Source organism: Pygoscelis adeliae, unplaced genomic scaffold (genome assembly GCF_000699105.1).
Source record: "Pygoscelis adeliae isolate BGI_AS28 unplaced genomic scaffold, ASM69910v1 Scaffold175, whole genome shotgun sequence".
Taxonomy (NCBI): Eukaryota; Metazoa; Chordata; class Aves; order Sphenisciformes; family Spheniscidae; genus Pygoscelis; species Pygoscelis adeliae.
This window is the reverse complement of record NW_008824941.1, coordinates 4493072-4504690: the sequence shown is the minus strand read 5'-3', so window position 1 is coordinate 4504690 and position 11619 is coordinate 4493072.

The window sequence follows — 11619 nt, the reverse complement described above, 5'->3', positions numbered from 1 at the left end:
TTACATTTCTGTGCTTTTCTTCTAGTTTGCTGCTTTATAATGTAGATTCCTGCAAGGTAGACAGCACCCTGCAATTTATATTTTTATGTTCTATGACACCACTTCCAGTTTCATGTCATCTTCATAAAACCAGGTTGTGGAATCTACTTTTCTCTTCCATCATCAGTTGGCTTCTTGGGTACAACTCTACTATAGTAGTGGGCTATACTCTGAATTATCATGAAAAATGTTTTTTTTACCCATCATGTCCTAAGCTCTACTTACCAAGCTGATGCAAAATAACATTAGCTTTTACAGGATGTATTCTAATTCTACTAATTGTAAACTCCCATAACTCTTCAGTGTACAGAAAATAGTTTCTTCTAAATTACATATTTTCATGATTCAGTAAGAAAATGAATAAAATCTCCACCCAAATCCTAAAAACAAATCTCACATCATGATGATCAATGTAGTGTTATAAAAGTTTGTTCTCTAGAAGTCCACTAAAGGGCTTAGACTCTGAACATGTGTATGTGTAATCCATAATTAATTTCCATACCTTAACTATAACCAAGAAGAACAAAATAGGGGGGCATAGCACAGATCACAGCAGCATGAATTTATTTAATAGCTGCATGGCTCTCATGTTTAAGTATGCATCTGTTATACACACTCACACATATGCAAAAATGAGGTAGATATCTGCCTTTGTAGGTACCCAAAGGCCTCGTTAAGAATCCCCTCAGTCCAGCACTGCATACCTACTGCTGGGCTTAGTGTGTTCATGAAGTTGGCATGACCCAGCCTGCAGTATTCACTGTAAAATCAAGCCTCAAGTTTGGATTTTGCACAAAAAAATCTGCCAGAGGAAGACATAGTGTACTTTTTTCAACCACTATCCTAGTAGTGGAGCATTCATCCAGGATAAGTAAAAGTAATCAAAGTTAAAACACCAGACAACAGAACTGTTCAGAAAATTCTTAAACTCTGCTCTTGAAACTTGTCCATTTTGACTTTAGATATCTGAGTACTCATTGGGATGAAGCCTTGTAAATCTACCAGCATCTCCAGGTAATCATTATGTGTTACAGGCTCCACTTTGACAAACTGAGTGTTTTTCTATTTGATAGGTAGGTTTTCCAATTACTGTGCTTGTTTTTACAAATCTTATTCTTCATCACTTAGTGTTTTACACAAGTCTGAAAACTGGGAGAGGGAACTGTTTCACAGTGGGGTCCTGACAAAGACAGGCACTGCAGTGTTTTAAGGTTAGAGGTTAAGATTTGTCTCACATTTTTCTGTCAGTAAAATGACTTCTAATTTAAGTCACTCATCAAGACTTGTTGTGAGGTCAATGGAGGCAGATAGGCACCTCTCTGAGACACCTACCTTGGTATAAGATGAACTTTTAAATGGCTAAACTTAGGCAAGGACAGGTGCATCCTATCACAAATCACTTTTTTGCCCTATTATTAGGGCTTACATTATAGGGAAAAAGGTCCTCTCTCAAGAGAGAAAGTAAAATCCAGGAGATGGATCATTGTCTTACATCTCAGGAAACATAAAGTTTATTCCTGGTGCCACAGAGCTCCCATATGTGATTGTGAGAAACTACTTATACTTCCCATGATACTGCCTGAATATTTCTGTGAGTATGGAACAAAGCGTTTTCAAATGCACCAAGCAAAACCATACATAATGAGAAAAAAATGAATGCTGTTTCCTTTTTTTTTTTGTTACTCTATAAAAAACATTCTAATTTTAAGTTTGAAAATACTTCTTTAAAAACTCAATAACAGGTAGAATTATTTTAAGTGCTCCTCAACAGTAGAACCTAAATAATCTTTCTCCTTATAATAGTGGTTTAACTGACAATTTGGGAAAGGAACAGGATTTATATTTTTAAGTTGTATTAAGAGACCGGTCTTCAAACCAGTGAGTCAAGTTTTCTTGTAAATGTCAATGTAGGGGCTGGCAATGCTTCTGAATTTGCTCTTGTAAGAGTTTTTTTTTAATGGGGATTGCTTGTTACTTTGCTCTTGTCAAAATAAACATCAAAATGTAAAAGGACAAACTGTCATGTTTAGAAGAAAGAATATAACTATCCATGCATATGCGGTAAACCGTGTGAACAAAAGTGCAGCTGGTGAGAGAAATGATGCAAAATTGATGGTGTCTTTGGAAGCTCGAAGTGAAAAATCTATTAAATATGATCCAAGGTCATAGCTTTCTATGTACAGAGGAAATGATACCAATACAAAAAAAGAACTTTGGCTGCTGTAAAGCGGCCTGTATTTAGAATGAATGTGTCTTTAAATAAAAGCTGTTACGACTAATTGCTAGTTAAAAGCCTTTCCTATCTCCATTTTGAGTAACTTTCTGTTATATTTCTTAGTCAAATATAAAAAAATAACTTTCACAGAGACTGAATCTTTTGATTTCTTCCAAAATTACCAACCCATCCATTTTCTCCTAGAAAAAGGTGAATCAAGATTCCTAGAATGAAGACTATAAGTTCTTCTATCTTATAAAAGCCTCGGTTAATGAAAGAATTTTACAAAAGCCAACTTCCTTTTATGCCTACCTAGCAACCTTCCCCAACTTTGCAAAAACCCATATGTGTAAAGCCCTTCAGATCTGAAAAATCTGGATTAAGTGAGGTCAACATTTTGTCCCCCCCAGGAGTTAGGGTAATCTTTTGTTTTAACATGCACAAGATTGATAAATAGATTGTGGGGTAAAAGTATACAGGCAAGTGTGAGGAGGAGAAGTGAGGCTGCAGTAGAGGTGAGCTCTCTGTATATGTGGAATGGGAAGGGGAACACCTCCACATAGTTAAGTAAATCTGGAGCCTCATCCAAACATTAAGGCTTAGTGCTTGCCCCTAGAGGTTTTTTCACTGAAGGATCAATCAAATGAGAAATGTGGAGGTATGCTGTTGGAAAAAAAAGATTTGTTTAACTTTATGGAAAATAGATTTGAAAATGAGGAACGTAAGAAAAACCTTTTTCAAACTTCATTTGCTGATTCCTTTTAAAACCAAATTTGCTATGAATGAGTCATGGACATTCGAGTCAGTTAAATCTCTTTGCTGTGGTGAGCAATCCACCATATACACCTACTGAAAAGCTATTTTCATTCCATGGGTAGCATCAGCAATGTAATTATGGCTAATTCCAACCACATATCCAGATTTCTTTAGCTACATGATTCCATGATCCCTGTTTCAGAGGTAAATAGTTCTGGTATTGTTGATATTATTTTCAAAGAATAAAATAAATAAAATACTCATGAGAAAGAACAACCAGAAATCATGCAGAAGGCAGTTTGTAGTATGCTTTTTGTGATTAAACCCCTCTAATGGAAAAATCCTATTGAGATCAATAGGGTTGAAGCCAATTCAAATGGGATTAATTAAACTTTCAAGTACTTTTGCAATCAGAAACTTCAAGCTGCTTTATATTATAAATTTATCACTAAATGAGATTTTATTTTTAGTATTTAGGAATACTTTTTCTGGGGTGAAGCTGTTACATAAGTACATTGAATAAATGTTCTGCTCTTAGATCAGGACAATCAAAATGGTGAATGCATATAAAAGTCTATCTGGTATGAATCAGTATGGATCTGAAGATGAGCTAGATTTTTTTACACAGCTAAATTTTTAGCTCATGGAGTATAACATCATAATACAAAATAAGATGAAGGATAAAGACTACTAAAAGCTAATATGTCTTTAACCAAGACTTAGTCTTTGCATAATAAATAAATGCCAATGCTGAAAAATCCAGAAGTCTTTCTACCTACAAAATTATGTTTTAATGTCAAGGCAAATTGTCAGTTGACTGAGTAGCATCAGTTCTTATTTTTTATTCTGTAGTATAGAACATGCAATAATGCATATGTTAATTTAAAGAATGTTCTTTAAAAATCTCTCTGTAAAATCACCTATTTTTTCCTTTTTACTAGGAGGGAAAACATTGATTCCCCATGAAATGTGTTAATGAGTAGCAAAATTTCTTTAACTATCTATGCTTTTAATGTTGTCTCCATAATATACGAAATAAAAAGCCTTTTGAAAAGACTTATGAATCATAAAAGAACTATATTAGCCTATTGCGATCTGTGATGAGCCAATATTTTCCATATAATCATGTACACCTCTGATAACAACATAGGAACCAATTAAAATACCATTGTGTGGGTGGACTGACTGCAATAGGTCATGATGAAGATTATATTAGAAAATGTCCCCACATAGGTGTTCATTTAATTTGATTTCATTTGCACATGTCTATTATATTTCAAAGAAAGTTAATTATACAGTACTGAAAAGCAGGGCTAAAAAATGCTATAGAAAAATAACTATCTTAGAGTCTGTTATGTATTAACAACACCACACTACAGTTTGGACTCTTAGTTTCATGTCAGTTTAACTTAAAACTATTCTAGATTTTCACTTGTATAACTGAAGGGTTTTTCTAAAATATATATAGAAGAAACATATTTGCTTCCTAATCAATTTTTCTGTTATATTACGTAGATGTCTATCAGCTACCATGTTAAAAACAATTAAATTAGTTATAAATTAGCAACTAAGCCATTTCTGTAACTCGTAATTCATAAGGTTGTTCCTAATGTGTGTAAGTCTACATGCACTCCTATACACCTTTTCTCGTTCTGCTTCAAATATAATTTTTTACAGTCTATCATGTTTTTTCCTTAGCTTTTCCTGTCCATTTGCAAATAATGCATACAGTACCAACATGTAGCAAACAATGCCATTGGCCTATATTGTTTGCACAGAAAAGGAAGATGAATTTTTGTATGTTTTTATTCAGCATAAAGTTTATTTTCATTGTCACAAAGGGATTTTTACATCCATTTCTCTGGCAACGTAAAAAGTCTTACAGCATACAGTAACATTACACTGTATGCTATTTCAAAAGAGCAAATAAAAGGGCCTTTGAGAAAGGGTCTTGTTATTCTACTACAATACTGTAATGGTAGAACAAAAATACTTTGTGTGTATCAACATATCTGATGCTACTGAAGGACAAATTGTCAAAAAAACCCCATCCTCAAGTTCTTGTCTTAGCACTCCCAAACATGCTCTTTCAAATAAGAGGCAAAATACCTGGCTGCACAGTGCTGGATAAGATTAAATCACTGTGTAAGCCACAAATGCTCCAAAACATCTTAGTCACTAAAAAAATTCATTGACTAAGTAGTCACATAATTAAATAACTAAAACCGGAAGCCTCCCTCCTGTTCTCTTTTCCCATTCCCATCTCTCTCTTCCCCAAAAAAAAGAAAAAATGAACTCAGCAAAAACTAGCTGGAAGTGAGCAGGATGTTTTATAGTGTTAAGTGCTGCTTATGTCAAGATAAACTGGAAAGGCAGAAATGATAATGAAAGAAGGCATCTCTGTAGAGCTAAAACATGATGAACAAGATAAAGGTAAGCTCACTGCACAAGTTGTTGAATTCTTAATCAGGGTGTTTTTGTATCCTGTGGTCGGTCTTGGGATAGATGTATGTTATCCATACCGTTCAGTAGCATAAGCACTATTTCTTTTCTCACAAATTGTTGAAGAGCCTCAAACACTTTAAACTTGGCATGAAGGTGAATTATATACCAGGTGAAATACTCTCATCTAGCCAGTTCTTTCTTGCTCTTTTAAGATATATTTTACATTTTCAAAATAAATATATACCAAGCCATGGGTTCATCCTGCTAGCAGCTTCCATCCACCACCCAGTAAACCTTTATATACATGCCAACACTCTGACGTATAGTTCTGTTTGAAACAGACTTCACAAAACTACTCATATGTTAAAAATAGAGTATGCAGTGAAGGATTTTCAATGAATCAAAGAAAAATACTCACCACACTGGCAGACTGTATTTACATCTTCTCTAGACTGGTGGCCTTATTTTAAGGACTTTTGTTTTCTTTTTACCTTAACTCCAGATGAGCTAAGCTGTTGGTTTTAAAAACTATCTTTGTGCAAATGACAGCAGAAGTCCACAGTTCCTGGGATCTTTCATTCAACCTGCATTGCAACTCTTCTTAAATGAATTTCACATTCAGTACAATATGAACATTAACTGAACTCCTCCTTTCAGATCTTTGCAGCATGAGACGAATCTGAAGATAGCCATAAAGACTTTCCTCAGATTTATGCTGAATCTCTAACTGTATTGTAGTTAAAAATAGGTACAATCATTTATTTTATTCATTTTATGCTACATCAATGTATCTCTCAAAGAAAATCACACTTGTGCTTGAATATATAAAGAAAAAGATAGTCTTCCTGTTGAACATCTTATCCATAAATATTATCCTTTTAAACTAATAGAAATCTGGTCTATGATTGAAGGCTCATAACCCTTCTTTTTCACTCATGACTGAGTTGCCTTTTATGTGCTTGATCCAGTGCTATTGCATGGCAATAGCAAAGCTCTGTTTAATATTATTGTTGCAAGATCAGAGCTCAGACCTCTAGAACAAATTTTCTTCTTATATATGGAGCCAGTGAAAGAGGAAAAGAAAAGGCAGTTTTAAGGACCAAATTACACTTCAGGAAGCTTTTCTTTCTGTTATCAACCAAACCAAAAAATGGTCATTTCATGTCTCAGTTCACCAGTTTTTAAAATGGGTTGCTAATATGTAATCCCACCTTTAGTGTTAGATTTTCTAAGGCTAGATTTAGACCTTCAACAACAACTTAACTATATACGTGCTTTATAAATTACTGAAATATTAGAAGAGATTCTGATCAGTAAAAAAATCTGGCACAGCATTACAATGAAGACCCTAACTGGATAATATTTACCTCAAGTAACTTCAGCTAAGACTGGGATACATAACGCCCATCACTGTGACAGGTAGTAAGATTTGAATTGCTGTTGGGATGTACTTATTTCTCCCCATATATGGAAACCTAGAGAAACCAGCTTCACTGCCTATTTTCAAGTAAAAAGGGTCTAGCCCTAATACCACCGAGTTTATGCCATTTATTTTTAACTTTAGAAAAAAGTATGAGCACTCTCTAAACGTCAGCATCCTTAGTCAAAGCACCCTGTTAACTGAAATTATAAACAGGTGATGATAATTAACAATTATAATCTGTAAAGAATTGTCTGGGGTATTCACATTACAGATCCCAATTCCCCTTGATTGCAAGCTGCTAGGAAATTATACAGATTTTTTTAATTCTTTTTAGCAACAAAATTTTATCATTGATAGGATGGTGAAGGATCCTCAAATCTTAGCTAAGCAAGGACAGATTTTTACAATTACCAAGAAACAGACTTTCAGGAATGCTTATAATCTATTTATGAGTTGCAACCCCTTTCCCTTTCTAGTAGAAGTTGAACACTTCTGAAAATTTGTTTATTTTGTTATAAGAAATAACTACTTATTAGTTCACAAAATGGAAGTTGCTGCTAAGTTGCTTTATTTTATTTAGTTTGGTCTGAGTTTATAAAGAATTCCTATTGATATCTTCACTTTAGATAGGCATCTAGCTTTGTATTTGGTATGTTCTGAACATATGCATAGGCAAATAAAAGGAGGAATAGCGATTCATAAAAGAATAAATGCTTCAAAATCTTTTGGGCATAGAAGGATAATTGTCCTCTACTTAAAACCATATACATGTAGAAAATATTTACATTTTTTATGGAAACACCACTGAAAGACTAACCAATGCAAATGTAATGGATGTTGCCAAGAGTGATAGACAAGACCTACAGAAGGAAATAAATAAATTGATATCCTGAAACACCTGTTCTCTTCTTCCTGCTTGTGGAACTGCAGGTGCAACTAGTGGCATGAGCTCTGTCATGATAAAAGTTCCATCCTTGACCAAGAAGTATATGTGCAGAGATTATTACTGTCATCTCCCTTTCAGACACACTAAGGAACAGTAGTGACCCAATTAAGATCTTGATCACTCCTTCAGGAGAGGGGAATTCAGTTCACAAACCTAGTCCTGTGATCTTGAGGAAACACACAAGTTGGAGACCTTTAGGAGTGCTTAAGGATCAACTTAACGTATGGCCAGCTTCCACTAGAAACTCTATGTTCAGTTTGTCCGTCTATAAAATGGCTGTCCTTTTGTCTATTGACTTACAAGTTCTTTGGAGAAATTCTCCTTTACTGTGTGGCTACAAGGCACCTGGTATGTTTACAGTATCAGTCAGGGCATTAAATACTACAGCAGTACAAACTGTCTTGAAAACTATAAAACGTGCAGGAAATTACTCTTTTAAGCAAACTTAACAGTTATAAATGTTGTACAGCTCAAATACAGCTGAAATTGATCACTCATCCATACACAAAGTGAAATCCTGCTGATTAGTTTGTAATTAATTGAAAAGACAGACCTTGAAAAATGGTAACTACTGTTGTCACAGAGGAAATGAAGAACTATCTGTATTGTAAAATTTAATAATCAAAATACAATCAACACATATATCGGAGATCTGAGATTGCTGTTGTTCCCTATAGGGTTATTTGTGGATGGTGGAAGTTGAAGGGACTTCAAAATAATAAGTCTCGCCCCCTGTTGAGCACCAAAAAGGACTATGGTGGGTCAACGCTGGCTAGCAGCTCAGCCCCACACGGTTACTTCAGAAAACAAATGCCATAACTCCAGATGTCCCCCCTTGCTCCTCCTCCCCCAGCTTTTATTGTTGAGCATGAAGTCATGTGGTATGGGATATCCCTTTGGTCAGTTGAGGTCAGCTGTCCCGGCTGTGTCCCCTCCCAACTTCTTGTGCACCCCCAGCCGGCTCACTGGTGGGGTGGAGTGAGGTGAGGAGCAGAAAAGGCCTTGACTCTGTGTCAGCACTGCTCAGCAATAGCTAAAAATCAGTGTGTTATCAACACTGGTTTGGTCACAAATCCAAAGCATAGAACTATACAAGCTGCTATGAAGAAAACTAACTCTATCCCAGCCAGACCCAGTACAGGTATTTAACCTTCTTGTTCAAAAAGAGACTGAAACATTAGTTCCTTTCTTGAAGTCTGGTATGCAGCTGTGGTTTCATTAAATAAATTTATGCATAATATAATGCAATTTTCCAAGTTTACATTTATATACTTTTGTTGAAATTACTCTAAAATGACAATAGAGTGATTCTACTTTAATTTGAAATTTATTTGACTAGATGACTGATTTCTGCAACAAAGCAGAGACTTGGACTATTTGCAGACAATTTGTACATAAGCTGTGTGAAAACCTGGACAACTTTGCTTACATAAAGCAGATTTTCTTTTCATACCTTCTTACAGTATCTTCAGCTTCCATTAAGATATGCTGTAAAGAAATGAGATAGAGAAGGAATTGCAGGAAAAGTCAATGACCTGTAGTCAAACCACAATCCATTAATTCACAATTCAGGGAGAAGAAAAATCTTCTTGGCATTGCAAGAACTAACATGTTTTGGATAGTTACATCTTTTTCTCAAAATTACATTGTTATATCTTAAGGTAGGTTTTGTTTACTGATTCATTTTGAGCAGACACCAGAGAAGAAAATATAATGAGATTGTTTAGAATGAGAATTAGGAGAGTTATCAACCAAAAATACAGAGAGTATATGAAAATGATATGGTTCTAGACAAAATGAGCGGTGGACATTCATCACATAAAGGTTGACATTATCAACAAATCAAACAGTAGACAGCTGCATAAAATTTGCTTGCCCACCAGTGATGCAACTGATTTGATTCAATAGAGGTATCTGCAGTGTGGCTTGTACATATGAACTACTCACAGTAGACTCCTTTCATAGTTACTACTATTAATTTAGTCACATTTAACCTGCAGCTTAGGACCCCTCACTTTAGATGCTGAGATGTAGGTGTCTGCATGTGTGCTGGATATGCAATTCAGTAAATAGTACCTAGAATGCTGTTCAGTAGACCAGATATAATTGTCTGCCTCAGAGTCAGAAAGGCTTGTTAGACACCATAGATTCCATTGATTGCACTGACAAGGTGTCCAGCGACTGTACTGGGAGCTCAGACCTTTTGTTCACTTATAGAGAACCCTAAATTCATGTGCATTAAGTGAAAAGAATGCCACATATGAAATCTAGGACACTACTCGTGTCATCCTAAAGAAAATGTCAAAACAGGTCTAGCAAAACTGTGCTTTAAAGTGCCTGATTTTCTCTTTTGACTATAAAGTGAGTCTAGGTGATGGTTAGCTCAGATGACCAGAGCGGTGAGAAAAATTCTTCCCTGACTGATTAGTTTGAACTTTAAATTGAGATTTTTAAACCAATTACTGTTTTTTCAACTTTTCATACCCATCTTACTATGATTTTGAGTGGGGGCTGTTCAAGTTCTGATTCATATACTCCACAAGAGGTTGAAATTGTCCAGATAAAAGTCTACTTTTGGTCTCCAAGGTAACAGCAGTTTCCCAAAATGGCTATGTGACATTCTTAACAAGTATATTGAACCATTGGTCATGTTTCATATTATGTACAGTATGCCTCTAAGGAGAACACACAAGAAAAGCAATCTGAAATAATTTTAGTCTCCTGTGAAGCAGATCTGTAATTTTATAATACAAAATTCTCTTCTTAAATTTGTACACTGTTATGTTTAGCCTGAAGTATCTGTTGAAAAAGAAAGATACACTATATGTAATGCTTTTATAATTGAGAAAATTTTCACTGTATATAAAATTGTGAAACTTACTTCCCTCACAATTCTATCCCATATTGTTTGCCCGATATTCCTAACGGTTTGGATAATATTTTAACTAATATACTGTGGTTTTCACTCTTCTCTGCTTTTGTGCATTAAAACAGTCTAAGTATCTGTAAGATACCTCTAAAATGTATTTTACAATCTTTCATGTCCTGCAAAAGACTGTTTCTTCTGCAGGAATCCTCCGATTAGATCCTTAGATTAGGTTAAGAGCAAGAACTAAAGTATTCCTCCTGCTGGGCACTGCAGCAAGGTACTTCCCATAATGTGCACACATGATTGATCTTTGCAGGCCACAGTGGTGGTATCGTAGAAAATATAGTCTAGATGGAAGACAGTCTATTGAAAAAATGAAGCAGTATAGCTGTAGCTCTACACAAAACTAGTGGCTTTAGAGAACAGCATGTTCTCTAAAGAGTTATGTTTAAGGTGACCACCATTTACTTCAATGTATTCTGAAAGGAAATATATTGTTTGTGTTCTCCTGTGGAAATTGTTTAATGGTGGGGATGGGTGGATACACACACATACTCACACTCACTACATCTAACAACGGAAATGTAGACCAGCCTTCATACAATCATAATGAATAATGATGTAGCATTCAGAAGTCATAGATCAGCTGTAGTTTAATGTCAATATTATTAAGGCCATTGTGGTTTTAATTGCTTATGCTTTCTAAGATGGGAATTTAAACATATTATTACTTCACTTCTCTACTGCTAAGTGTCATTACCATTGCTCTATTAGTTCGATTATACACATGGGACATTTCTAATAACCAGGACAAAGTTGTTTTGCTCTTTTTTATTTATTTATTTTTTTAATTGTACTACAGGAGAATTTCAAGGATAACATGGAAAATCAAATGTGAATATATCTGTAAAGTGCGTAAAGCATAT